This window comes from Sinocyclocheilus rhinocerous, unplaced genomic scaffold, assembly GCF_001515625.1.
Source record: "Sinocyclocheilus rhinocerous isolate Xijiao unplaced genomic scaffold, SAMN03320098_v1.1 scaffold1668, whole genome shotgun sequence".
Taxonomy (NCBI): Eukaryota; Metazoa; Chordata; class Actinopteri; order Cypriniformes; family Cyprinidae; genus Sinocyclocheilus; species Sinocyclocheilus rhinocerous.
The window spans coordinates 199,838-226,286 of NW_015630986.1; the positions used below are offsets into that span (position 1 = coordinate 199,838).

Sequence of the window (26,449 nt, forward strand, 5' to 3'; positions counted from 1 at the left end):
TCATCGTTCTGAAAAGCAAGGAGTCAATCACATTATGTAATCTTTATGCCACTTAGGTTCCGATCTCAAACGTGACTGTTTTGGTTGAGTATTCAGGGTGGGTTGTGTCGAGGTTGGCGTAGTGGGTAATGTTACAGTTGGAGTACAGTCCAGACATCCACTCTCAGGTGCGGAGGCAGAACGAGCCACGTGTGTGGCATTCCATCTCTTTCCATCACTTAGAAGAAAGGTGTTTGGTCCCACACGCTCTTCCACAGTTAAGGGAGCAGAGAATTTAGGGTGTGCTTTAGGAACAAAGAGAGGAATTCTGACCCTCACTTTCTCTCCTTGAACAAAAGATGGTGTACGTGCATGCCGCTTAGTGTCAGTGTACTGCTTCATCTTGGCTTGTTTCTTTTCCACAGTGTCATGGACAGATGTGTTTGGCACATGTGAAACAGGCAAAATGTCTGAGAAATGGCTGAAACGGCTGAAAACGGTAGTCAAGAAGTCTAAGACTGCATCGGTTGTGGCGGACGGGCAAAAGGCAAGCTCTGGCCACTTTGAATAGTAGTCAGTCAGAGTCACAGCATACCGACATGCAGGAACAGCAGTCTCAAATGGCCCTACAATATCAAGGCCCAATTTCTTCCAGGGACCGTCAGGGAGTGGAACAGGCTGTAGAGGATATGGGTGAGTGAGAGCTGTCTTATCATTGGACTGGCAAGAGATACAGGCAGATATGCAGGCCTGCACCTGGGAGTCCATATGAGGCCACCAGTAAAGGTCACGCAGACGCTGTTTAATGCGTACAATACCCTGATGACCTTCATGGGCCAGCGTGATCAGTGTGTGGCGCAATGAGACAGGCACCACAAGTCTGGCACCACGGAAGATGTAAAGACCCTGGACTGAAAACTCATCCCTCAGCTTATAGTAAGGGGTTAGATTTTGAGCAACGGCACGTATTGAGGGAGGCCACCCACGGCTAATCTGTTCCCGGAGAGCCACCATTTCTGAACAAGAAGAACAAGCACGGTCAAAATCAGAGACTGGCAGGGAACTCAGTGCTGAGGAAATCAGTGCTACCAGTTCGGGTTCCACATCTGTAGATGCATCAGCTGACCCGTGCAGAGGGAGGCGGGAAAGGCAGTCTGCGGTGTGATTTTGTGAACCTGGTTTATAGACTACCTCATAGTCGAAACAAAGCAGGCGTGCCGACCAGCGGGCAATGCGCAATCCTGCTCTATTCATTCCCTTTGTAGTAAGCAATGTCGTAAGAGCTTGGTGGTCAGTACGTAAGGTAAAACGTGTACCCCACAAATATGTGCGCCACTTCTCTGTAGCCCACACACACGCGAGTGCCTCTTTTTCCACGATTGAGTATTTACTCTCTGTCACCGTCAGAGTACGTGATGCAAAAGCCACTGGTTTCTCTGTGCCGTCTTGCTGAATTTGGGAAAACACAGCTCCCAGTCCATAATCACAAGCATCGGTCGAGATGACCGAGTGAAGGGAGGGGTCGTACAGGGCTAGGGCAGAGCTGCACACCAGGAGCTGTTTCACATTATCAAAACTGGCCTGTGCAGCTTCAGACCATGTGAAAGTCTCTTTGCCCTTGGTACACTCGCGCATGGGGGCTACCACCATTGCAAAATTTGGAATAAACTTTGAGTACCAGGATGCAAGACCCAAAAAGGATCGCAGAGCAGCGGCATCAGATGGAGGTGGCGCTTTATGTATTGCATCCACATGCTCATGGTCAGGCAGAATACCATCTGCTGTGACGACATGACCTAGGAAGCGCAGTGTAGTCTGTCGAAAGTGGCACTTGTCATTGTTTAGGACCAGTCCAGCCTCTTTTAGTTTTAGCAGAACAGTATCGAGAGTCCGGTCGTGTTCATCAGCAGTGACAGCATAGATTATCAAATCGTCCAAATAGTTCTGGACAACAGGTACCCCTTCCAGGATGGTTGCCATCATCTTCTGGAATGCTGATGGAGCTGATGCGAGGCCATAAGGGACCCTGCAAAATCGAAAGAGGCCTTTATGCATAATAAATGCCGTAATGTCCCTACTGTCCTTGTGGAGAGGTACCTGGTAGTATGCGTTGGCAAGGTCGATAGTAGAGAAAATTTTAGCACCATGCAGGCTGGAGAGCAACTCGTCTACATGTGGTAGTGGGTAACAGTCAGTGACCACAGCCTTGTTTGGCTCGCGAAGATCCGTACACATTCGTATGCCTCCATTTTTTTTCTTGTAACTACAATGGGAGAAACCCAAGCAGAGGCATCAATTTCTTCTATGATGCCAGCATGGAGGAGGCGGTCAAGCTCATTTGAGACAGCATCCCTTACTGCGAATGGTAAACGCAGCAGTTTCTGACGGATGGGTTGGACTGTAGGATCCATTTTTACTTTATGTACAAACTGTTTTACACATCCTATCTCAGTTGGGGGTGCAAGGAAGGGTGCGGTCGCAATTGTGGACAGGACAGGAGTGACTGGTATGGCTTCTGCAGTTGTGACTGTATCAGCATTAATAGAGAGATGCAGGCTATTGATTAAATCCATACCTAATAATGCAGTGCCATCCTCTACCACAAAGAATGTGGCTGGAGCACTAGAATTTTCTACACGCACCTGAGCATGGAGACATCCAAGTACTGGTATACGTGTTTTTGTGTAGGTCACAAGTCTAGCAGCAGGTGGAGATAATGGGGTGATACTAAAATGTTGCTTGTAGATGTGGTGCGGCAGTATGGAGACAGCAGAGCCAGTGTCTACAATAAGGCGTTTCTCCTTGGCAACGGAAGCAGGTGTCAGAATAGTAGCATTGCAGAACAGTCTTTTCGGGGCTTTATCAGAGTTGTCCAAATACAGTATGGTTACATCAGGTAACTGCACCTCATGCACTTTGTTAGTTGCGACGGAACGGCATACACGGGCAAAATGACCCCTTTTGTTACAAGATTTGCATTGAGCATTTGCAGCAGGACACTGATGGCGCTTTTCCACTGCATGGTACGGCACGGTACGGCTCGGTACGGTTCACTTTTTGGGGGAAACCACAGCGTTCCACGACGACATTGACTTTTGGAGTGAAATGTTTCTGTAATGCACTGATAGCAGAAGCATAAGTGTCACCTGTTTCAGGTAGAGCATAGAAAATCCGCTGCCCCTACGTCCCTAAGCAGTAGAGTAATGTAGCTCTTTTACGGGCGTCTGGCCAAGCATCCCCCGTCGCATTAATCACTAATAAGTAGTTTTGAAACATCCGCAACCACATGTCGAAAGGCATAGACGGTTCCCCAGGGCAGGGAAGAAACATCGCAGGTGCCGGAACATTCACGGACATTTTGAAATCAGCAGCAAAAAGAAAAAAACTTGCAGGCGGATTATCCTCGTCGCCAATTTGTGGTGTTGCAGATGAAAAGGACCGAGGCCAGGGCTAACTCTACACAACGGGATTTATTTACAACAAAGACCACCAGACAACTCTAGTCACAGCAATCATCAGAGCGGGTTATCCTCGTCGCCAATTTGTGGTGTTGCAGATGAAAAGGACCGAGGCCAGGGCTAACTCTACACAACGGGGATTTTATTACAACAAAGACCACCAGACAACTCGAGTCACAGCAATCATCAGAACTCTCTTAATCTCCTTCTCTATCTTGTTACTTATCATGTTGTTATACTGCCACCTAGCAGTCATGTGCAGAATCACAGTGTTTCACAGAACACAACAATTACTTGTGGCTGTTCCCTATGAAAATGCCAAAAATGTTTCAGGGAATAAGAAACGGAAACTGCAGCACTATTGCACTAACTTTGGTAACACCATAGTTTAACAGAAAACACAAGACACTTATTTCCTCTGCCAAAAAAAAAAGAAAAAAAAAAAGCAAATGGCAGCCGTTGTTTTGTGCCACTGTCTCCTCGATCTTCTCCAGCAGCTCCTTGATCTGAGTGTCGTCACTCCTGTTCTGATTGTTGAGAACATGATACCTGTTCCCACATTTGTCCAGCAGCCACTGGAGATCCTGCCCTTCACTCTCAATGTGCTGCTCTATAGATGTGTCTAACAGAGAGTCTCCATGAGTGAACAGCACTATAGTGTGACTCCAGACTCTCTCACCGAGAAGATCCAGATGCCCCTGCACTGCTTTTCTCTCAGCCTCTTTAAATCTAGTATCCACACGTATGATCAGTAGTACAGCATGTGGTCCTGGAGGACACAGAGACACACTGAGCAAAATCTCCTGTTTCAGTAACTCAGAGCTCTCCTGTACAGTGTAAGTCCTCCACCATCCTGGAGCTTCAATGACAGTGATGTGTCTGTCTGCTACTTCTCCATGTCTCCTCACACACTGAGCAGATATCTTCAAATCAAACTCCTCTCTGCCCAGGATAGTGTTTCCTGCTGAACTCTTACCAGCATCTCTATACCCCATTAACACAATCCTCAGCTCTGAGAGATGTTGGGCATCACCTGCAACAAATAAGGAACAAACACATTTATCCAACATTATATTGTACTGAGTATCTGTAAATATCTGCTCTATATACCTTTAATAAAATCCCTAATTAATAAATGAAGTAAGTGAAGTAAGGTGTTACTGAAGTGTTTAGATGGGTGTAATGTTTAGAAAAGAAATGTCTTTTCATAAGAATGGTGGCTTTCTTTCAAGTAGTTACAATGATAACAAATAGAACTTATATAAATCCTCATGAGAAGAAAAAAAAAACACTGATTTACTCATATACTTGGTTTGTGTTACACAAATGTTACAATCAACAAACTGACGACCAACAGATTAAAGAGAACAAAAGGTATTTTATACTGGATATTTTTTAAATGTTTGTTAACACAGATTTAGGCGAAAGAACAGTCAGTTAAATATAATGGTATTGCATCTTTATTGAATCACAGTTTTTACAGTGTACAATATAAAAATTTTATAGATTAAGATATGTAAACAACTGGCCATACATCCAGAGTGGTTCCCTGTCTACGGCCTGAGATGCTGGGATAGGCTCCTGAATCCCTACATAGAACATGCAGTTTGGAGAATGGATGGATGGATGGCTATATAAACAGTCATTTGCCTACATTAATTCTTATAAGTTCATTAAAGGGGTCATATGATGCGATTTCAATTTTTCCTTTCTCTTTGGAGTGTTACAAGCTCTTTGATTCAGTGCTATAAAAGGGAAATGCCAGCGTATTAGAGCAGTCGGTCTTTGAGAACTTGTGCTGTGATTTTTCATTTTGCGTTCTCTTGCTTGGTTTAGTTTAGTGATGGCAGTGGCGTAACTACAGACAGTGCAGGCAGTGCAGCTGCACTGGGGCCCGTGCCGCGCTTGTGTTTTTTACCAGAACAAAGCGTACGATAGTCTGTGTGAAAACTGCGCATTGTGCACGAGTGCAAGAGAGAACTGATAACAGCAGCAACGAGCGCTCGCCATAGAAACACCCTCGCAGCAGCGCTAATTCTGTTTTGTTTTTTTTGTCATTTATGTGGGGTCTCCTCGAGAGTGTATGTAATAGGCTACAATAGGTAACACATGCTGATGACGGTAAAATTCAACACGATTCATTTGGTACTTCTGGCTGCTGCGGCCAGGCGCACGCACAGACGTGTGTGTTAGAGAGAGGCGCACGCAAAGAGTTTCAATTTGAGTTTCGATGTTCAATTTAATATAAGAAACTGATAAGATACTGATTTTAGTTGGTCTAAATTAAGTAGGTTAGGCACAAATTTGCATATATGGGTTCCCTTCTAGACACGAGCGCTGTGTGTTTGTATGTGCTTCATAACCGTGCACCCCAGGGGGCCCGTCGTAATAGCCTGCACTGGGGCCCGTCATTACTAAGTTACGCCACTGAGTGATGGCGAGATGAAGCCTTATGAAGCATTGAAGCTTTTCATCCAAGTGGTTCACAAAAGGGTTCATTTGCTCACAATACCACCTGGTGGCCAAAGAGTGTAAAACAAGCAGATACATTACAGATGACCTGATGTGATCTATGATACACTGTTTTGCGTCAGTTAAAGTCTGCGTGAACCGGAAGTTGCTGCTGACTTTATTTCAGTGTAGTGACGTATTTCCCACTGAAATGGAATATTGAATAGAGGGCATGGTTTTATTTTTGCGCTCCTCCTCTCTGTCTCTCACTCATAGCAACCTAACGGTTGGAGGGGTGTGTTTAAGGTTCTCTTTCTAACATTCGTTAGGTATCTTACTATGGGAACGCCTCAGACGTGACCGATCGCGGAAGCACCAATAACACCACGTCTGCCAACTATGGAAGACCAATCCTTGTATATAAACAGCAGCTACCTGCCTTTTCATCATTCTCGCTCTCTTCCCCGTGAAGATTTCAGAAGCTGGCTCAGCAGACTTCGGGAATTATTTGCTTAACAGTTTACAGTCGGAGCCGCAAGGTAACGTCCCAAACGCAATACATTCCTAAGGTTTGTTGAGCGACTTCACTTAGAGTGAGATAACTAACGCGTCAGGGCGAGTTTTCTGCTCTAAGTTTTCAATTTATTTTCCAAGTTTTTGGGGGCGCTCACCACGAACCAAAAAGAAGGAAAAGGAGAGCTCTCTATCGCAGCACAGCTCCGTACTAGTTGTCACGTTGTGGTGGGCTTCCGTACGAAGAGAGTGCAGGCCCCATGGCCACTGCGAAAGAGCCGGAGAGCCCTGGAGGAAGAGGTCTTCCTCCCCATCCATGTGCTTGTGGAATGTGGATTTCTGCGAAGGATTCACATGGCCTCTGCATTTCCTGTTTGGACGCTAAACACGCTCAGGCAGCTCTGTCCAACCCCGAGGGCTGTCCTCACTGCACGAATTTCTCGGCTAAAACCCGAGAGCGGAGACTCCGCGTGGCAATAGCTGGGAAGTCGGACCCATGCCTTTCTGCTCAACCCAGAGAGGAACTGATGGCTTGTTCGCAGGCCGTCAACTCGTGCGGAGAGATGATGGAGAGGGTGTCACTCGTCCTTCCCCCACTGTTCGAATATCCGTTAGCGGGAGAGAAAGATGACGAGGACGAAGTGTTGTCGGCCATCCTCGAGGACAACGATGACGATGATGAGGATGCTATTCTTCCCCCAAATCAGTCGCGTCCGGCGAGTGCACAGGATGTGAGTTCACCCTCCCCTGTACGAATCTACTCGAGGTCTGTCGCAGGGCCGCGGCTAGACTATCGATCGACTGGCCATCCCAACCTGCAGGTCAGGGGGCTGAAAGGGATTTGTATGATGGAAAGAGACTTCCGTCACGTCTCCCTCCAGCGAGGCAGTTTATTCCAGCCGTCTCGGCTTGTGTGGCTGACATGAAGAGGTTTTGGGACAAGCCTTTTTCCCACCGTGTGCCCGTCAAGGGCTTCTCGAGGCTGGATGTTCAGGGAATGGAGGATTTGGGGATGGCAGATCCTCCCCCTGTCGAATCTTTTGTGGCTAATCATTTGCACCCAAGTTGCAGGGCAGCGCTCTCTTCAACCGGAGCCTCGCTGCCAGGGAAGACAGAGCGCTTCGCCACCTCTGTTTTTCAAAAGATCTATAAATCATCTGCACTGGCCGTTCGTGCTTTGAACGCGACGTCCCTCCTTACTGCCTATCAAACGGAGTTATTTGAGGAGATGGGGTGTCAGATGGACTCCGGAGCAGTTCAAAGCTGCGGTCGGAGTATGGGCTTAGCGGTTGTGGGAGAGAGATCGCTAAGGCTGGGTTTGTCAGGCCTCTCTGACAAAGAGAAGGTGGAGTTTTTGGATGCCCCTATTGATCCAAAGGCCATGTTCGGCGCAACGGTAATAGCGATGCGTCAGCAATGTGACCTGCGGAAAAAAGAGGGAGAGGCATTCGAGGTCTGTCTCCCCAGAAAGCCGGCAGCTCGGCCTTATCACCCGAGCCGACCGAACTTCAGACCTTCAGGGAGAGGGGGACATTCTGACTATCAACCTTCCCGTCCGGCTCCACCGCAACAACCGGGAAACGCGGGCCCTCAGTCAAAGCCCGGTTTCGTGAAACCAAAACAGTCTTTCGCAGCCACAGCAGCAAAACACCGGTCGGCAACCCCTCAGGGAAACAAAAAGAGGCGGTCGACCTGAGATGTCAGCTTGGCATCAGGGTTTGGAGACAGCACTCAGGGTTTCTCTGTCCCATTCCTTCAGAACGATTTCATTCTCCCTCCTGCAGGGAAAAGGAGAAGGAATTTAAATGTGAAATGGGCTTGCGTGGTCAGTTCAAAGTCTAATGGGGAAATGGCCCATGTTCCTCTGGTGCCCCCCAAAGAACTGTCTCTCCCTCCACCTATGAGGTTTGTTCTGAGGGAGGAAGGAAAAGAGTTCATAAGCATCCTACCACAAATAAAGTTTTCTCTGATGCATCCAGGCCAAAGGCTGAGGGCGCAGAGTGGGATAAAAAAAATAAAGAAATATCACAAAAAAATTATATACAATCACAAATAAAGACGAATCTAACTTCTTTACTGGAGCGTTATTCCCCTCCTTCACCACTAGAGTGTGCTGCAACACCGCTAGTGAGCGAAGACGGGAAGGGCCCACTCGCAGCTCAGGCGGCAAACTGGGGCGCATGCGCAGTTCATCCCTGGGTTTTAACCACAATAGACGGGGGATATAGACTTCAATTCACTGTAAAACCTCCTGTGTTCAATGGAGAGGTAATCTCATTGGCCCAAGCAGCTCCGGTTTTAGAGGAAGAAATATCCTCTTTCATGAGAAAAGGAGTGATAAGAGTGATTCTAACGAGAGAAAGCCACATAGGTTTTTACTCCCGGTATTTTTTGATTCCCAAAAGAGGGGGAGGTCTCCGTCCCATTTTGGATTTACGGGTCCTCAATGAACACCTCAGAAAATACAAATTCAAATTGCTGTCGCTCAGAATGTTGTGTCAGAGTATTCGTCAGGGAGATTGGTTCACCTCAGTGGACCTCCAGGACGCATATTTTCACAGAGATATTTTTCCTGCTCACAGGAAATATCTGAGGTTCGCTTATCAGGGCACAGCATACGAGTATACGAAAATAACCTTTGGCCTTGCTCTGGCTCCCAGGGTTCTCAGCAGAGCCATCTCAGCCGCAGAGTGCGCGTCTCACCAGAATGCATGAGCGCTCTTCGTCAGTGGAGTGCCCATCTTTTCTCAGGACAGGATGCCCTCTGGGTCCTGTTAAGTTAAGGAAAGTGGTGATGACAGATGCATCTCTCACGGGCTGGAGGTAAATTTGCACGGTTAAAGGAGGCCACTGTAGCACTTAGTAAAAATGGGGGTAAAAAGTTCGATACATTTTCTAGAACTACTAACAGTGTTACTAGCTCTGAGACATTTGTGCATTCTCTCAAGAATCATCATGTATTGGTCAGGACGGACAATACAACAGTTATAGCCTACATAAATCGGCAGGGAGGAGTTCGTTCTCACAAGCTTCACGTGTTAGCAAAAGAACTGATTATGTGGAGCAGCAGGACCCTCCTGTCGTTACGCGCGACACATGTTCCAGGAATAATGAACAGGGGAGTGGATTTACTGTCCAGAGGGAATCCTCTGTATGGGGAGTGAAGACTCCAACCCCAAGTGATCCTCATGGTGTGGCAGAGATTCGGCCGGGCCGCCGTAGATCTCTCGAAGACGCGCAATGTCCCCTGTTCTTCTCTCTGGCCGGTGTAGGAAACTTTTTCCTCGTCGAAGCAGAGACCAGGAGACGTTGGGATATCTTTCATACAGAAGTCACTCTTTATTGAGGACTCGCTGTGCGTCGCTGCAGTCATCCAAGTCTGACTATAGCTCAGCACAGTAGAGTTTATATACATTTTAAGGGGGCGGGATTCATTCAGTAGAGGTGGCGACAATCTAAACAAAGCATGCAAATGCAATACAGGAATCAGCCCGTTACCGGAATTTCTCCAGCCCTGATCTCATCAGCATAACAGTGTCATTCAAATGCATAGGTGCTAATCCAATCAGCATAACTACTCAAAGACTGGGGCGGAGGCACCAAGAGCCATTACAAACAAAAGGTGACTTTCTCAGTAATTTGGTTAATTTGACTAACAATAAGAGAAACCGGAACAGACAGGAACCTCTTGCTACACTTTGTTTAAGATAATCATTTGTCTGATGTAATTTACCTTAAATGCTAAATACAATGTACTTCACCTTAGTTTTTCATGTGATGCTATGTCAGAATATAGTATCAGCATATTTTAAACAGATTCTTAAATTTGTAATCCAACACCGGCAAGGATGCACCGTTGGGTGTGGATGCTCTAGCCCACGAGTGGCCAGACGGGTTACTGTATGCGTTCTCTCCGTTGAGCCTAATCGAGCCGACACTATGGAGGGTTCGGCAATGCAAACATGTAATGATTCTGATCGCGCCATACTGGCCGGGGAGACTGTGGGTTGCGGAGATTGCGCAACTGCTCTACGACCAGCCATGGCCGTTACCAGCACGCAGGGATCTCCTCTCACAAGCATGGGTTAATTTGACTAACAATAAGAGAAACCGGAACAGACAGGAACCTCTTGCTACACTTTGTTTAAGATAATCATTTGTCTGATGTAATTTACCTTAAATGCTAAATACAATGTACTTCACCTTAGTTTTTCATGTGATGCTATGTCAGAATATAGTATCAGCATATTTTAAACAGATTCTTAAATTTGTAATCCAACACCGGCAAGGATGCACCGTTGGGTGTGGATGCTCTAGCCCACGAGTGGCCAGACGGGTTACTGTATGCGTTCTCTCCGTTGAGCCTAATCGAGCCGACACTATGGAGGGTTCGGCAATGCAAACATGTAATGATTCTGATCGCGCCATACTGGCCGGGGAGACTGTGGGTTGCGGAAATTGTGCAACTGCTCTACGACCAGCCATGGCCGTTACTAGCATGCAGGGATCTCCTCTCACAAGCATGGGGGGGGGAAATTTTCTCTCTGGGCCTGGCCTGTGAGAGGCTAAATCTGAATGCAGCTGGGTTACCTGTGAAAGTGATAGAGACAATTCAGAACACGAGGGCTGCCTCGACACGTTCTTTATATAATCTCAAATGGAGTGTGTTTGAGGGATGGTGCGCAGATAGAAACATTGTTCCTTTCTTGTGTTCAGTTTCGGGTGTGCTGTGCTTCCTACAGGACCTTCTGGATAAGGGCAGAGCCTTCTCTACAGTTAAGGTTTATCTGTCCACTATCTCGGCATGTCATGTTGGTCTTAATGTGGGTACTATTGGCCAACACCCTCTCGTCTGTCGATTTATGAGAGGGGCACGTAGGCTACAACCAGTATCGAAGCCTCTGGTCCCGCCTTGGGAGTTGTCCGTTGTTCTGAACGCACCCTCAAAAGCCCCTTTCGAACCCATTGCTAACATTGCCTTGAAGCTGCTCCCTTTTAATACGGCTCTGTTACTTGCTCTCACTACAGCAAAAAGGGTGAGTGAGCTACATGCTTTATCAGTTCACTCCTCATGTATGATGTTCACTCCAGGGGATCGAAAAGTATCTTTTAGACCTAACCTGGCGTTTGTGCCTAAAGTGTTTGATCACGCTGGTGCAGTTCAATCAGTGGACCTGCTAGCTTTTCATCCACCACCTTTTTCATCCCCAGAGGAGGAGAGGTTACACAGTTTATGTCCGGTTCGTGCTCTATATACGTATGTTCAGAGAACCCGCACACTTTGTAAGAGCAATCAGCTATTTGTCTCGAGGGCTGTCTCTTACAAAGGAAAACCTATCTCTTGTCAACGCCTTTCTCACTGGGTGGTGGAGGCTATCGTGTTATAGCAATCAGCTATTTGTCTCGTGGGCTGACTCTTAGAAAGGAAAACCTATCTCCCATCAACGCTTTTCCCACTGGGTGGTGGAGGCTATCGTGTTATGTTACAATAATGCGAATATAGAGCCACCAATAGGATTACGAGCACACTCTATTAGAGATATGGCTACATCCGGGGCTCTGTTTAGAGGCATTTCTATTCAAGAAATTTGCGCGGCAGCCAGCTGGTCTTTTCCGCACACATTTGCTCGTTTCTATAGACTGGATGTGACAGAACCCTCTCTGGCCCACTCAGTCCTGGGAGTGAGTAGTCAGGGTGAATAATGCAGGTTATTAAGGGGCGAATTCCTCATATTATTCTGTTTTCACCTCCGTCGGGAGTTATGATTCAGATAATAACCTACTCTTTCTTTAGTCTGCTTTGTCAGCAATTAAGGGGTGAATTCCTCATATTATTCTGTTTTCACCTCCGTCGGGAGTTATGATTCAGATAATAACCTACTCTTTCTTTAGTCTGCTTTGTCAGCATATCGGCAATACGGGAGTGGTCTATATCCCATAGTGAGATACCGAACAAATGTTAGAAAGAGAACGTTAGTTTACTGACGTAACCCCGGTTCTCTGATAACATGAAGTGAGGAATCTCACAAACATTGCCCTCCTTGTCTTTACTGCACGGAGAAGAGATATGCGGAGAATGACGAAACGGCAGGTAGCTGCGGTTTATATACAGGGAGGTGGGACTCCCTGATCGCTGCAGTGATTGGTCTGAAATAATTGGCAGACGTGGTGTTATTGGTGCTTCCGCGATCGGTCACGCCTGAGGCGTTCCCATAGTGAGAAACCTCACTTCATGTTATCAGAGAACCGGGGTTACGTCAGTAACCGAACGATATTCTGCCCAAGCCGTCAAACAGACGTAATCACAGAAGGAATGCCATTCCAGTGCGGAAGTAAATGTTCAGATTTTGATTAAAGATTACCAAGACAAACAATTTTTTTCAGCGGATTAACTTGCACGGGTTAATTATTCACATCAAGACTAGCAATGTGCGCTAGTAAAGTAAATAAAGTCCATTTTGATTTCATGTGGACTTTAAGGCTTAGAAATAACGGTGAAGAAAAAAAATCAATTTCCACATAGACTAATCTATTTATATGAATATAATGTGTATTTCATAATGATTGTATAACATAATATAACATAACTGTGTAAAAAAGGTATTGGCTTGAAATGAATAGGGCTATCAAATGTGTGTAAATGAAGTCTTTGCTCATTATAGGCAGGAAGGCCAATATTATTAGTCTAAAACTGGAAAGTGGCTGGGTTTAACAGGGCAGAGGACTGTGAATTTACAAGATTCAAACCGCTTCCTGAACCAGTCTGGCCAAGTGAGGCTTCGGACGTCATCAATGACGTCACTGCTCTTAAGCGATACAAGCCTCGATACGCACTTCACTGAAAGCTGCCGGGATTTCTCGACACACGTTCTGAAGCCTCGGCACAGAACGTAACATCACTAGTTTAGTTTGTATGCTTTAGTTTATAATGTGCTTTGACGGCCTATTTGCCGTCCTTAGAAAGCTTTTCAAGGTTCTGTTAAAACTGGATTGGAGGTGAAGCAGGGGGTAGGTAAGTTATGTCATGTGACTTACTTGGTGCACATTTAGGTTGATTTCATTGTCTAGACCCTAGGTTAGGGATTTGTGCCACTTTCTGTATGTTTTTGTTTGGTTAGGTAGTGTAGTTGAGTTACGACGTCTCGGACATTGAAGATTGTTTTTCTTTTCACATTTTTCTTTTCTTAGTTCAGAATTAGACTAAAATGGGTTAGTAAGATTTCTTTTGGTTTTGTTACTTTCTTTTTTTTTTTTTGGCTGGTTTCAGCTTGCATCTTCAAACTGAAAATAAATTATCCATCAAGTATCCATCAAGAAGAATTTACTTACTCATATCTGTTGCATTTTCAAAGCTTCCTCTTGAAGATCCCTTGCTTCGATTTATGACTTCTGAATTCTTTCTGTCTATTTCAAAATGGCAGCCGTTGTTTTGTGCCACTGTCTCCTCGATCTTCTCCAGCAGCTCCTTGATCTGAGTGTGGTCACTCCTGTTCTGATTGTTGAGAACATGATACCTGTTCCCACATTTGTCCAGCAGCCACTGGAGATCCTGCCCTTCACTCTCAATGTGCTGCTCTATAGATGTGTCTAACAGAGAGTCTCCATGAGTGAACAGCACTATAGTGTGACTCCAGACTCTCTCACCGAGAAGATCCAGATGCCCCTGCACTGCTTTTCTCTCAGTCTCTTTAAACATGTAGTCCACACGTATGATCAGTAGTACAGCGTGTGGTCCTGGAGGACACAGAGACACACTGAGCAAAATCTCCTGTTTCAGTAACTCAGAGCTCTCCTGTACAGTGTAACTCCTCCACCATCCTGGAGCTTCAATGACAGTGATGTGTCTGTCTGCTACTTCTCCATGTCTCTTTACACACCGATGAGTTAAGTCAATCTCCTCTCTGCCCAGAATAGTGTTTTTTGTTGAACTCTTTCCAACATTTCTGTTACCCATTAACACAATCCTCAGCTCTGAGAGATGTTGAGTTTCACCTGCAACAAACATAGAATAAAGCACACTAATCATCCTGTTTCCTGTGCATTTAATAATAACAAGAATGCTAAGATCTATGCTATTTAATTAACATTGTTTATAATACAAATATATACCTCATGAATGGATTTAAGCTGTCAAATCAGAAAAAAATGGGCTTTAATACCTTTAATTGTACTTATTTATGTAGTTAGTTATTTGAATGGTACACAAATTGTGTTTTTAATTATTATATTCATTAAAATTAATTGAAATATTTAACACATGCAATTCACTAAAAACGTGAACATGTCATAAAATCCCATTCCAAGTTTGCTGAAGGCATATGGTAAGGGACAGCGAGAAATAAAGCAAAAATATCATTTATTATTGAATGAAAATCTTGACCTCGGCCTCTGAACTCCTATGTACATTCATGCAGGTACTACGCAGCATTTCTCTCTAAAGCCCAAGGAAAAGCATAAAAGCGCATTTTTAGAGCCTATCAATTATAATCAGTATTAAAAATATACGAGACAAACGGCGAGGGTATAACCCTCAGAAAAGCATATGTGTACTTTTCTCACATGAATATCTCTCAGGGGCGTAAGTAGTCAATATCCGATAGCTTATGACAACATGATTGATGACTTTGATCTTTGACCCATAATTATATCCATATGCGACCTTTGACATCATAATAATTTCCATATGTGAAAACCGGCATGCGTGGAATCCGGCCGTCAACCTTTGATCTCTGGGGATGACAAATGATGTTTTTGTAAGCGACCGAGGATGACAGGTGATAAATTAAGTATTGTTTTTGAAGATATTATTCACGCATGCCGGTTTTCACATATGGAAATTATTATGATGTCAGAGGTCGCAAATGGATATAATTATGGGTCAAAGATCAAAGTCATCAATCATGTTGTCATAAGCTATCGGATATTGACTACTGGCGTAGTTTGCTGGGGGGATGGGGGGTGTAACCCGCCCCAATAACCCAAAGTAGTAAGTACAACCAGTGTGATCAGATTTGCGCAAGCAATTCCTATCGCGAAGCTGATGGTAAAATGTGTGATCTATTTGAATTCTATTGAGAAATTGCCACTTTAAAATGCTATGGAGAAAGTCGAACATTATCTAAAAAGGCACATAAACTATGAAGACTGATGAAAAGAGGAGAAAACAGTCTTGCACCAGCACTAACATATATAACATATATTGATCCTATTCCATCTCATCTTCTTCAAGCCATTTCTCCTGCAGTTGTACCTGCACTCACTCACATTATTAACACATCCCTTCACACTGGTGTTTTTCCCTCAGCATTTAGACAGGCTCGTATAACCCCACTACTTAAGAAACCCACCCTTAACCCATCTCTTTTAGAGAACTACAGACCGGTTTCCCTTCTTCCTTTCATTGCAAAAACACTTGAACGAGCTGTGTTCAACCAAGTCTCTGCCTTTCTCACACAAAACAACCTCCTCGACAGCAACCAGTCTGGTTTCAGAAGTGGACATTCAACCGAGACTGCCTTGCTCTCAGTTGTTGAAGCCCTAAGACTGGCAAGAGCGGATTCCAAATCTTCAATACTTATCTTGCTGGATCTGTCCGCTGCTTTTGACATGGTTAATCTAATGAATAATTGATTTGTTAAATCTACTGAACAAATGTGTCTGATTGGTCCAAATGCTACACCATTGTCCTCATTTGTAAGTCGCTTTGGATAAAAGTGTCTGCTAAATGTCTAAATCTAAATGTAATGTAAATGTAAATATATTAAAATCATTTTATTGGCCTGGTAATGATTAATAGGCTAGCCTTATTATAACAAGTTCTGTTAAGAACTATGGTACATTTTCATAAGAGCAAGTACAAGTCAGAATCGAGAGCCATGGGTTCTAATGATAAGTGATGGAAAAACCTGGCCTTCACATATTCCAAGAGATGACATAGATTAAATCACTAAGAGCCTGATAAACTGTTAAGGTGTAAGAAAAAACAATATCAATAAGATGATGTTAAGTTAGATTGACTTCCCATGGCATGTTGAATTAGAACATTCTGTCAAAATATAGCCTATAAGTGCCTAAATAATATTAAATAGGCCTAGGCTACATTACATATTCTATGTAAACAAGTACTTGTTAACTAGACTATTACTTTATTGCAGTTATGTTATCAACCGATTTTGCATGTGTGGATGATAGCACAAAAGACCATTATAATAAAAAAAAAAACATATAGGCCTAAGCAAGCAAACAAACAAATAATGAGGGAGCATGATCCGGGACTCCACTAAAACATTAGTTCCCCACCCCCCGAGTCTTGGTTGTGAAGACCGGTTGAACGAGTTAGAGCGAATAATGTAGGCCTAGCCCAGGGGTAGGCAAGTTCGGTCCGCAGTCCCGCAGAGTTCAGCTCCAACCCTGAAAAAAAAACTCACCTGCCTATAGCCTTAGTAATCCTGAAGACATTGATTAGCTTGTTCAGGTGTGTTTGATTAGGGTTGAAGCTGAACTCTGCAGGACTGCGGCTCTCTAGGACCGAACTTGCCTACCCCTGGCATAGCCTATAGCAAATTCATTGTATTGTTCTTTTTGTGTGTGTTAGTATTTACAAAGATCTACAACTAATTTAATAATGTAGCCTATGTCTTGCCATACGCAATTAACGCCCCTGAGAAAAAGTGTATTTATTGTTTTTATTATGAAAAAGGCGATTAATTTTACAAAAGAATTATGCTTACCGAAGTCCATTTTACTTGACACTATCTCAGTCGCAGTTTGAGTGAATGTAGTTCCACCAGCTTTTAACTTTCACTCTACTTTCAATACGTACAGGTGTTTCAGACGCGCAAGGGGCGGGTCAAGATGACGTTCAATGGTATGTTACTTTACGCATACAAGATAGGTTGTTTTTCTTTTAAAGTGACAGTAGCTTTTGTTAACGATTAAAATGATTTCTTGAGGCAACCCTAAACTTTCATCTTAATACTCATAATGAAGAGCCATCATATACAATAAACATAACAGAAGTTATTCTAAACTGTAGGATGTAGGAAGAAATTATTTCATAATTAATCTTCATCTGAGTACTTTTGTTATACAGCCAAAAAAAAATATTAAAAGAAAGGTCTGAGTACAGAGCCATGTCCTAAAAATAACTTGTCTGAAATAATATCAGTTAAGGCACTCAGATTTATGTCGTCTGCTGTTGTTCAGGATGTTCAGAGATCTTCTGAATGATTGAGATCCCATCCATATCCAGCTCCACTGAATGAACACTGAAGAAACCAATGCCCTGTCAAAACATCAGCAGGACCAACAATATTCATAAAATACATTTTACTTTAACCATTTATGTTCTTACCAGTGGTTAAATTAAGTGTTAAGGGACATGCAGGCTGATATCGGACACTGAACTGATTAATGCTACTTTGATTTTGTGCAATATGGTGGAACAATTCTAGTCTATATTTTTTAAACCTTAATTTTTAGAAAATGTCACCATTAACCCATATCATCCCTGTGTGTGTGTCTCACCCTCTCTGCAGGCTTCAGCACACTCCTCTGCATTGGTCACCAGCTGCTCTGCGTTCTGTACGATGGAGGGTAAACGTGCATACCAGCTCCTCACCACATCCTGCACACACACAGTGATCCAGTGAAAACACAACACAGCCTTCATGAAGTCTGACCGTCACCATCAGCCGCTCGTACCTGCAGCAGGTTCCGTGCTAAACGTGTTTTTCCAGTGTAAACCAGAAGAAGATGCTGCTGCAGGACAGACAGGAAGTCTTGACTCAGAGAGAGCTGTTCTACTTCCACTCTCAGCGGTAACTGCAGAATGTGTCACCTTCATTTGGCAAACACCTGTACATTTTCCTGAAGCAGTACAGTGGAGAAGATGAAGGCATGGTTTGAACTGCCTACCGAGACAGCATTTAGACATCATCACACTCCCCAATATGATTCATATTCCAAACAGTCAGCAGCAAAATTATGCAGTCTTGTAAGATTTCTCATTTTGACCAAATTGAACATGTATCCTTGTGAACATGGCAGTGAACATGTATCCTTCACAAGAAATGCAATCCCAGAATGCATTACAATGAAATTCTGATTTTAAATATAACTATAGATCTGATTATAAAACAAAACTCAATTCTTGTTCTATACACTTTTGTGCTTTATTAGAGGGACCCAGTAACTTCACATTGGAAATAACTGTAAGCATTGGTCGAGTCATTTATGCAGATCTCTTGCGGAGCACTTCTTGATGTTTAGGATGCTGCATTAGAAGCTTCAAATCGCAAATAGCAGCCATTTGCCATCAGTAGACAGCAAAGCATTGGAACAGTGATTCTGTGCATCTGTGTATATGTACATAAATCTGGGATTAAAAATTAAAGCATTTATTAAGAAAGTTAAAAAATAAACACAAATTTATAATAAAAAAAACTGCAATGTTAATAACACAAACTCTGCCATTGTGAGATACAATTAACTTAGACATCACTTTAAGGTTAAAACAATTGCATATACCTTATACATTTAGTAATAGTTATCATTAACTATTATAATGTTGAAACTATAAATGTCAACATTATAAAGACACAATTTCTCATTCATTAATTTGTTATCATTCAAGTTTTCTTAGTGTCTTCTTCATGCTTATCACGCTTCTGTAATATTCTTGGGAAAAGCTTTGAGATCTTGGGCTTTCCATGTGCTCTTTTGGTTCCTGAATGTTCCACGGATTCAGGGATGGACCGCAAAGACCCGAATCCTGAGCTGTGAGATGAGACCTTTGAGCGTGATGAGCTAAAAACTGAACTGCTGTCTGCTCCTGATCGTGATCTGAATGAACTGTAAGCAGAACTTCCCACAGACCAACTGTCCGACCGCTCATCTCCACTCACTGGGGAAAATAAAATGAAATCAGAAAAAGATTTACAATTTTTATAGAACAAAATTCTGACATTTAGCACTTTTAATATATTCCTAAAAAAATAGCCTATTGGTAATCCAGGTGCTCTTTAAAACCTTAAACAAATACATTATTAATCAGATGGGATTTTAAAGTTTTTTCCCTGTTTTAGAAATACCGTTATTACAAACCTTATCACTATTTATTGCAAGCATTTAAAGTTGACCATATAGATTTAAAGAGCCTGAAACTTTCAAAAAAGTTTGAAGAACAAATTATCAGTAAAAACAAGTGCTTGACCTTCAAAAATAATGATCTTCAACCTAAGGAGGTCAAACTAAATATTATATGTGCTATTTTTAATTTGATTTCATATTAGGGTTGCATTTATTGTACCAACATTGCTATTTGTGTAAAAACTGAGAAAATGGAAGGAGATGTTGAAAGGGTCCCAATTTTATGATGTGGTAACAAATTTATGACAATTTAGACTACTACATTTTTATTTATTTGATTTATTTTTATTTTTTATTTTTTTTAACAGGGACAATTGCCAGTTATTGACAGCCCCAGAATTAGCTACAAAGTAAAATTTCATCTGTAGTCCCCGGAAAGGAGAGAAAACCACACATTCGCCAAAACATTCATCCACAATAAAAATAAGAATAAAATTCCTCACCTAGCAAATGAGAACACATTCCAAAAAAACAAAAAACAAGCATTTTCAAGCGTAACTTAAATTGTGCAAAAGTAGAACACTGACTGATATTAATTGGTATATTGTTCCAGTTATTAACAGCTCTTACAGAAAAAGCTGAACAACCAAAATTAGTAGGTCTAAAATGCGCTTCACAATCACCTCCTGAAGAAGCTCTTGTTTGTCTTGTGTTCTCAGCACGCAAAAAGTCAAATTCTTTCAGCGGTGGAGGTGCAAGAGTATTAAAAATGTTGTACATTAAACAACAACTGTAAAATAACAAAAAATTATCAAAAATAAAAAAATATTTTTTTTAAAATTATGAGACAATGATGATATCTTTTTAGTTTCTTGTCAAGTATTTTTAAGGCACGTTTATATAAACTATATAAAGGTCTGAGAGTAGATTTTCCTGCTTGTGACCAGGTTGTAAAACAATAAGAAAATTGGAAAAAAACATTGACTGCAAAAACACTCTGCAAAAACAGCTTCTGTTGAAAGTTGACTGTCTAAATTTTATATTTCTAAGTTGGAGTGTCACAGCACAAACCTTTTTTTTTTTTTTTTGGACATGCTTTTCAAATGTCTGGTGAGAATCTAAAATAATTCCAAGGTAGTTAAAATCCTGCACAATTTGTAATTTTTCACCATTAAAGGGGTCATATGATGCGATTTCAAGTTTTCCTTTCTCTTTGGAGTGTTACAAGCTGGTTGTGCATAGATAAGATCCCTGAAGTTGCAAAGACTAAAGTCTCAAAACCAAAGAGATATACTTTATCAAAGTTAAGACTCTTTCACCATTTCACAACAAAACAGATGGGTTTCATGGAAAACATGAGTTCTTAATATTTTAATTTTAAAAAAAGGTCACAGTGAGACCAAAGTGTTCTGAAACAGCCAAATAAAACAAACAAACAAATAAAAACACTCACTGCTGGGTGGTGGAAGTTCAATGCTGTTATAACGTTTTATGGCCCCTGACTCATAACTTGTGTGAGATGAATCTCTGGAACGTGATGATCCAAAAACTGTGTCTGCTCCTGATCGTTATCTGAATGAACCATAAGCAGAACTTCCCAGAGACCATGAATCAGATCCATCATCTCCACTCACTATAATAATGAAAACAGAGAGCAGATCAATAGTAGAACATTCACATTAATGCATTTGACAGACACTTTTATCCAGTCACATCAGTTCACGTGGTTGTGATTCATTCAGATGGTCAACCTTACAGTATGTCAACTCTAAATGGGTCAGGCAATGTTGTGAGATGTTGTGTTCACTTATATAGCCTGTTGATTAAGAAGTGCCACTAGGGGGAGTTGTTGTAAGAGATGAGGATATGCATGCATGTATGAGAAACAGAAGTGTGTGCTTTTCATGCAGTGGCTCAGTAAACACGAATCTGTGTGAGATAAGAGTGTTCTTTCTGGACAATTTACTTCACAGCACTTTTGTTCACACAGAAACAAAACATTATATGATTACAAAGTTCAAATTGTTTGATTTTGACCCTGCAGCTCTTGCCTGGTTTCCTAATGAAGTTAAACAGTGTTGAACCTGCTCAGTATCTGGATGGCAAACCATCTGAGAATCATTAAGACTGTAAGAGATGTTAGTGAGTGTCAGAGCTTCACCTGAGGTCTGTGTGATGGACATTATTTAAACATCTGAAAAGCTCTAAAATAATGAGGTAGAAACACATCTGAGACTGTGTGGACAATATTCATACAAGTTTATGATTTCACTCACTAGTTTGAGATCTGATGTCCTCACTCCATTTGTCCATTCGCTCTTTTGTTTTCTTTATAGCATCAATCTCTAGTAAAATCTTTCTGTCTATTTCAAAATGGCAGCCGTTGTTTTGTGCCACTGTCTCCTCAATCTTCTCCAGCAGCTCCTTGATCTGAGTGTGGTCACTCCTGTTCTGATTGTTGAGAACATGATACCTGTTCCCACATTTGTCCAGCAGCCACTGGAGATCCTGCCCTTCACTCTCAATGTGCTGCTCTATAGATGTGTCTAACAGAGAGTCTCCATGAGTGAACAGCACTATAGTGTGACTCCAGACTCTCTCACCGAGAAGATCCAGATGCCCCTGCACTGCTTTTCTCTCAGTCTCTTTAAACATGTAGTCCACACGTATGATCAGTAGTACAGCGTGTGGTCCTGGAGGACACAGAGACACACTGAGCAAAATCTCCTGTTTCAGTAACTCAGGACTGTTCTCTACAGTGTAATTCCTCCACCATCCTGGAGCTTCAATGACAGTGATGTGTCTGTCTGCTACTTCTCCATGTCTCCTCACACACTGAGCAGATGTCTTCAAGTCAAACTCCTCTCTGCCCAGGATAGTGTTTCCTGCTGAACTCTTACCAGCAGCTCTATACCCCATTAACACAATCCTCAGCTCTGAGAGATGTTGGGCATCACCTGCAACAAATAAGGAGCAAACACATTTAATCAACATGATATTGTACTGAGTATCTGTAAATATCTGCTCTATACACCTTTAATAAAATCCCTAAGTAATAAATGAAGTAAGTGATCATGAATGTATATATGAATGTGATCATGATTACTGAAGTGTTTAGATGGGTGTAATGTTTAAAAAAGAAATGTCTTTTCATGAGAATGGATGCTTTCTTTCAAATAATTACAATGATAACAAGAATGCTTAAGAACTATATGATTTTATTTATATTCTTTATAAAACAAACATTTCCTCTTAGAGATCTCTGAGTTGCAGCTATACCCAACTCCAGCACAGAGACGAACAACAAGTCGCTGGCAGTGAGAATGCGGTTTAACAGGTATTTAATAGACATATCACTGAAATTGGATGGGGTGTCCCTACGTTGATCGGACAGACTGACACATCGACCGAGACATGTGCAGCTCATACTGCTACCATGCTGAAAATCATGGATTCCTTCCTTAACCTTCGAGGACATCTTTGCTGATCAGCAGGTTCAATGTGGTTAAAGTTAAGGGTGGACTTTAGGAATAGGGACACATTAGATCCCAATGAGGCAGCATTCATTTATGATTTGAATAAATAAACTTTTATACTGTACTACCTACAAAACTTTGAGGTGCAAATTCTATCTGCCACTATTTCCCCTAAATAACATCAAACTACTATTTATTCAATACAAAGAAAAATACTTTTTTTTGCTCTTTACACTCTGCCTAAAATGAGTGTAATTTTAACTGTAAAATATTGCAAAAATGCTACGAAAAAAAAAACTTAAGTTAACAGTAAGTTCCCTTAATATATACAAGGAAAAACTGTAAAAGATCTAACCAGACATTTCATGTAATTTTACAGTAAAATGCAGTCAATTGTACAGGTTTTAGAAGTAAAAACAGAACAAATCAACGTATAATTGGCAGTCAAAAACTGTAAACTGACATTGCCAGAATTCCCTTCATGACATTTCACATTTGAAGGAATTTTGTTTAAATAATCATGTTTTTAATAGTTTTTGTTATCAGTTCTGCACATTTGGGTTTTATGTTACATCTTCTGTTGTTTAATGTTTATTGCATTATTTAATTGTCATATGAGCTACTATGATGCTGTTTTGTTTTGCATGAATGACTCCGTGCACAATCTGTATACTAGTATATACCTCAGCTTGTGGAAAAGCTTCTTATGATGACCTTCATTATTCTTCATGTGACTTCTTCTTTTATCACCTGCATTATTATGGTGGTTGTCAGTATATGTTCGAATCAGAAAACACATTTTACTAGCAGTGTGCATTGTCGAATTTACTGGTTTAAAAGGAAATTAAAATGAGTGAATTTTAAAATTAATTTAAACATTTTTATGTATTTTTTTTTACAAAATTATTCTGGCAACCACAACAGCCATTTTTTTTTCTTTTTTTTTGTAAAAACAAGGGGAATTTTTTTACTGTGTACATATACAGTATATAATATACTATATCATAGTTAGTTCTGATCGACAGTGATTAGAAACATGACAGAAAATCTTTGCTACTACTACAGTTTTCTATGGGATATGTAGGCAGGAAATATGTATTTCTATGAAAAGAATTTCTATATAAATATGTAGGCAGTAAGTGTACACACAGTCCATAGGACCTTACTTAGATTTCTGTGCTGTTGTTGTCTCTAGTTCCATAAAAAGTAAATTTTAGACTCACTCATCTGTGATCTGATTTCATCTTTTTGTTTTTTCATCCTCTTCATTCGTTCTTTTGCTCTCTCTTCCTCTGCTCTTCTTCACTCTTTCATCTCTAGTAAAATCTTTCTGTCTATTTCCAAATGGCAGCCGTTGTTTTGTGCCACTGTCTCCTCAATCTTCTCCAGCAGCTCCTTGATCTGAGTGTGGTCACTCCTGTTCTGATTGTTGAGAACATGATACCTGTTCCCACATTTGTCCAGCAGCCACTGGAGATCCTGCCCTTCACTCTCAATGTGCTGCTCTATAGATGTGTCTAACAGAGAGTCTCCATGAGTGAACAGCACTATAGTGTGACTCCAGACTCTCTCACCGAGAAGATCCAGATGCCCCTGCACTGCTTTTCTCTCAGTCTCTTTAAACATGTAGTCCACACGTATGATCAGTAGTACAGCGTGTGGTCCTGGAGGACACAGAGACACACTGAGCAAAATCTCCTGTTTCAGTAACTCAGGACTGTTCTCTACAGTGTAATTCCTCCACCATCCTGGAGCTTCAATGACAGTGATGTGTCTGTCTGCTACTTCTCCATGTCTCCTCACACACTGAGCAGATGTCTTCAAATCAAACTCCTCTCTGCCCAGGATAGTGTTTCCTGCTGAACTCTTACCAGCAGCTCTATACCCCATTAACACAATCCTCAGCTCTGAGAGATGTTGGGCATCACCTGCAACAGAGAATAAAACACACTGATCCAAAATGATGTAATATTGAGAATCTGTAAATATCTGCTCTATATATGCTACATTTAATACAATCTTTAAGTTATGAAGTAAGGGATAATGTACAGTCATTATAAAAAAAAAAAATTAATCAGGTTGATCAGGACACAAATGTGAAGCTGAATCTGTGCATTTGGATTATAAACAACATACATGAATTGATAAGCAGTTTTCAACCAACAAACAATAGTATTTTAAATATTAAAAATTGGTTTCTTTTATAAAGATTATTTATGCTTTTTTAAATAGTTCACAGTAATAATGAGTTTGCTTGAAAACTGAATATCGTTTATAATACAAAAGTATCATTTATGAATGGCGTTCAGCTTTTTAAAACAGTGCTAATTATAATCCATAGTAAATTGTATTTACTATTTTTGATCATTTCAGTGATCAGCACATCAAGTTTCAGTAATATTAAAATAATTATTCTTGATTCTTGGATTCCAAAATTTCTGGAAGTAAGGAGAGGATGTGGTGGTTGATTCTACTACTTGCAAAACATCATAATTGCTGCCAACTGTTATTTAATTTCCATTAAAATATTAAGGTAGTTAGGATACTTCTCGCCAGTCAATACAATGAGTATCAACAGTGAATAAATCATTAGTCAGCAGCCAGCTATGAGCTAGTCTAACTATCATTAGCGAGTTCACTAGCTATCATTAAAAAACAAACAAACAAACAAACAAACCCTTTTTCGTCTTATTTCCTACTGGGCAGGGGACAGGAAGAAAGAGGTAAGTATATAAAATAATAATAATAAGCAGTTGCAAAACGTTCTTTACATTGAGACAAGGTCCAGATTTCAGTCTAATTCATCCAATAACTCATTTTGAATATATTTTGTGCATTTTCAAAATGCAAAGTACTGTATTTGATACATGTATTCTACACAGTATTTTGTATTTATTTTGAAATAGTTAAACTAAGGTATTTTGTATTTTCATTTTAAATACATTTTCGTTTATTTGTGCCCATCTCTGCATACAGTATGATGTCTTTTAAGTAATTATAGTTATTCATAAAAATATATTTAACACGTACTACTGGCCTTCTAAATCAATTAATAGGCTAAATATTTTTCTTGTGTGCACGCACACACCTGGAAAGGGAAACGGCGTGCAATTACGCATCACTGCACTCGTGGAAATTCAAAGAACACATGACTGTAATTCTTGGGGGAAAAAAATTAAAAGCCTTACCTTTACAGGTAGCCTTACCTGATATGGAGATTAAACTGCTTAATTAAAATAGTTTACTATGAGTGAAAATGCAATCATTTTTGAAAGAACAAATGCTTACCGAAGTCCATTTTTCTGAGTTTCACAGTACATTTAGTTCCACCAACAGTCTAGTAGTCTTTACTTTCAGTTTACTTCCAACATGTCAACCAATCTCTCCATCACTTGAAGTTAAAGTAAAATTAAAATGACTGGATACATTTGTTTCTAAAGCTGATGTTCAAGGTTATGTTAGCTCTGCGAAACAAGCTATTAA

General features: G+C 41.3%; 1 pseudogene; it reads right to left on the bottom strand.

Moving 5' to 3' along the window:
- LOC107740900 (uncharacterized) lies at positions 1-26,449 on the bottom strand (annotated as a pseudogene).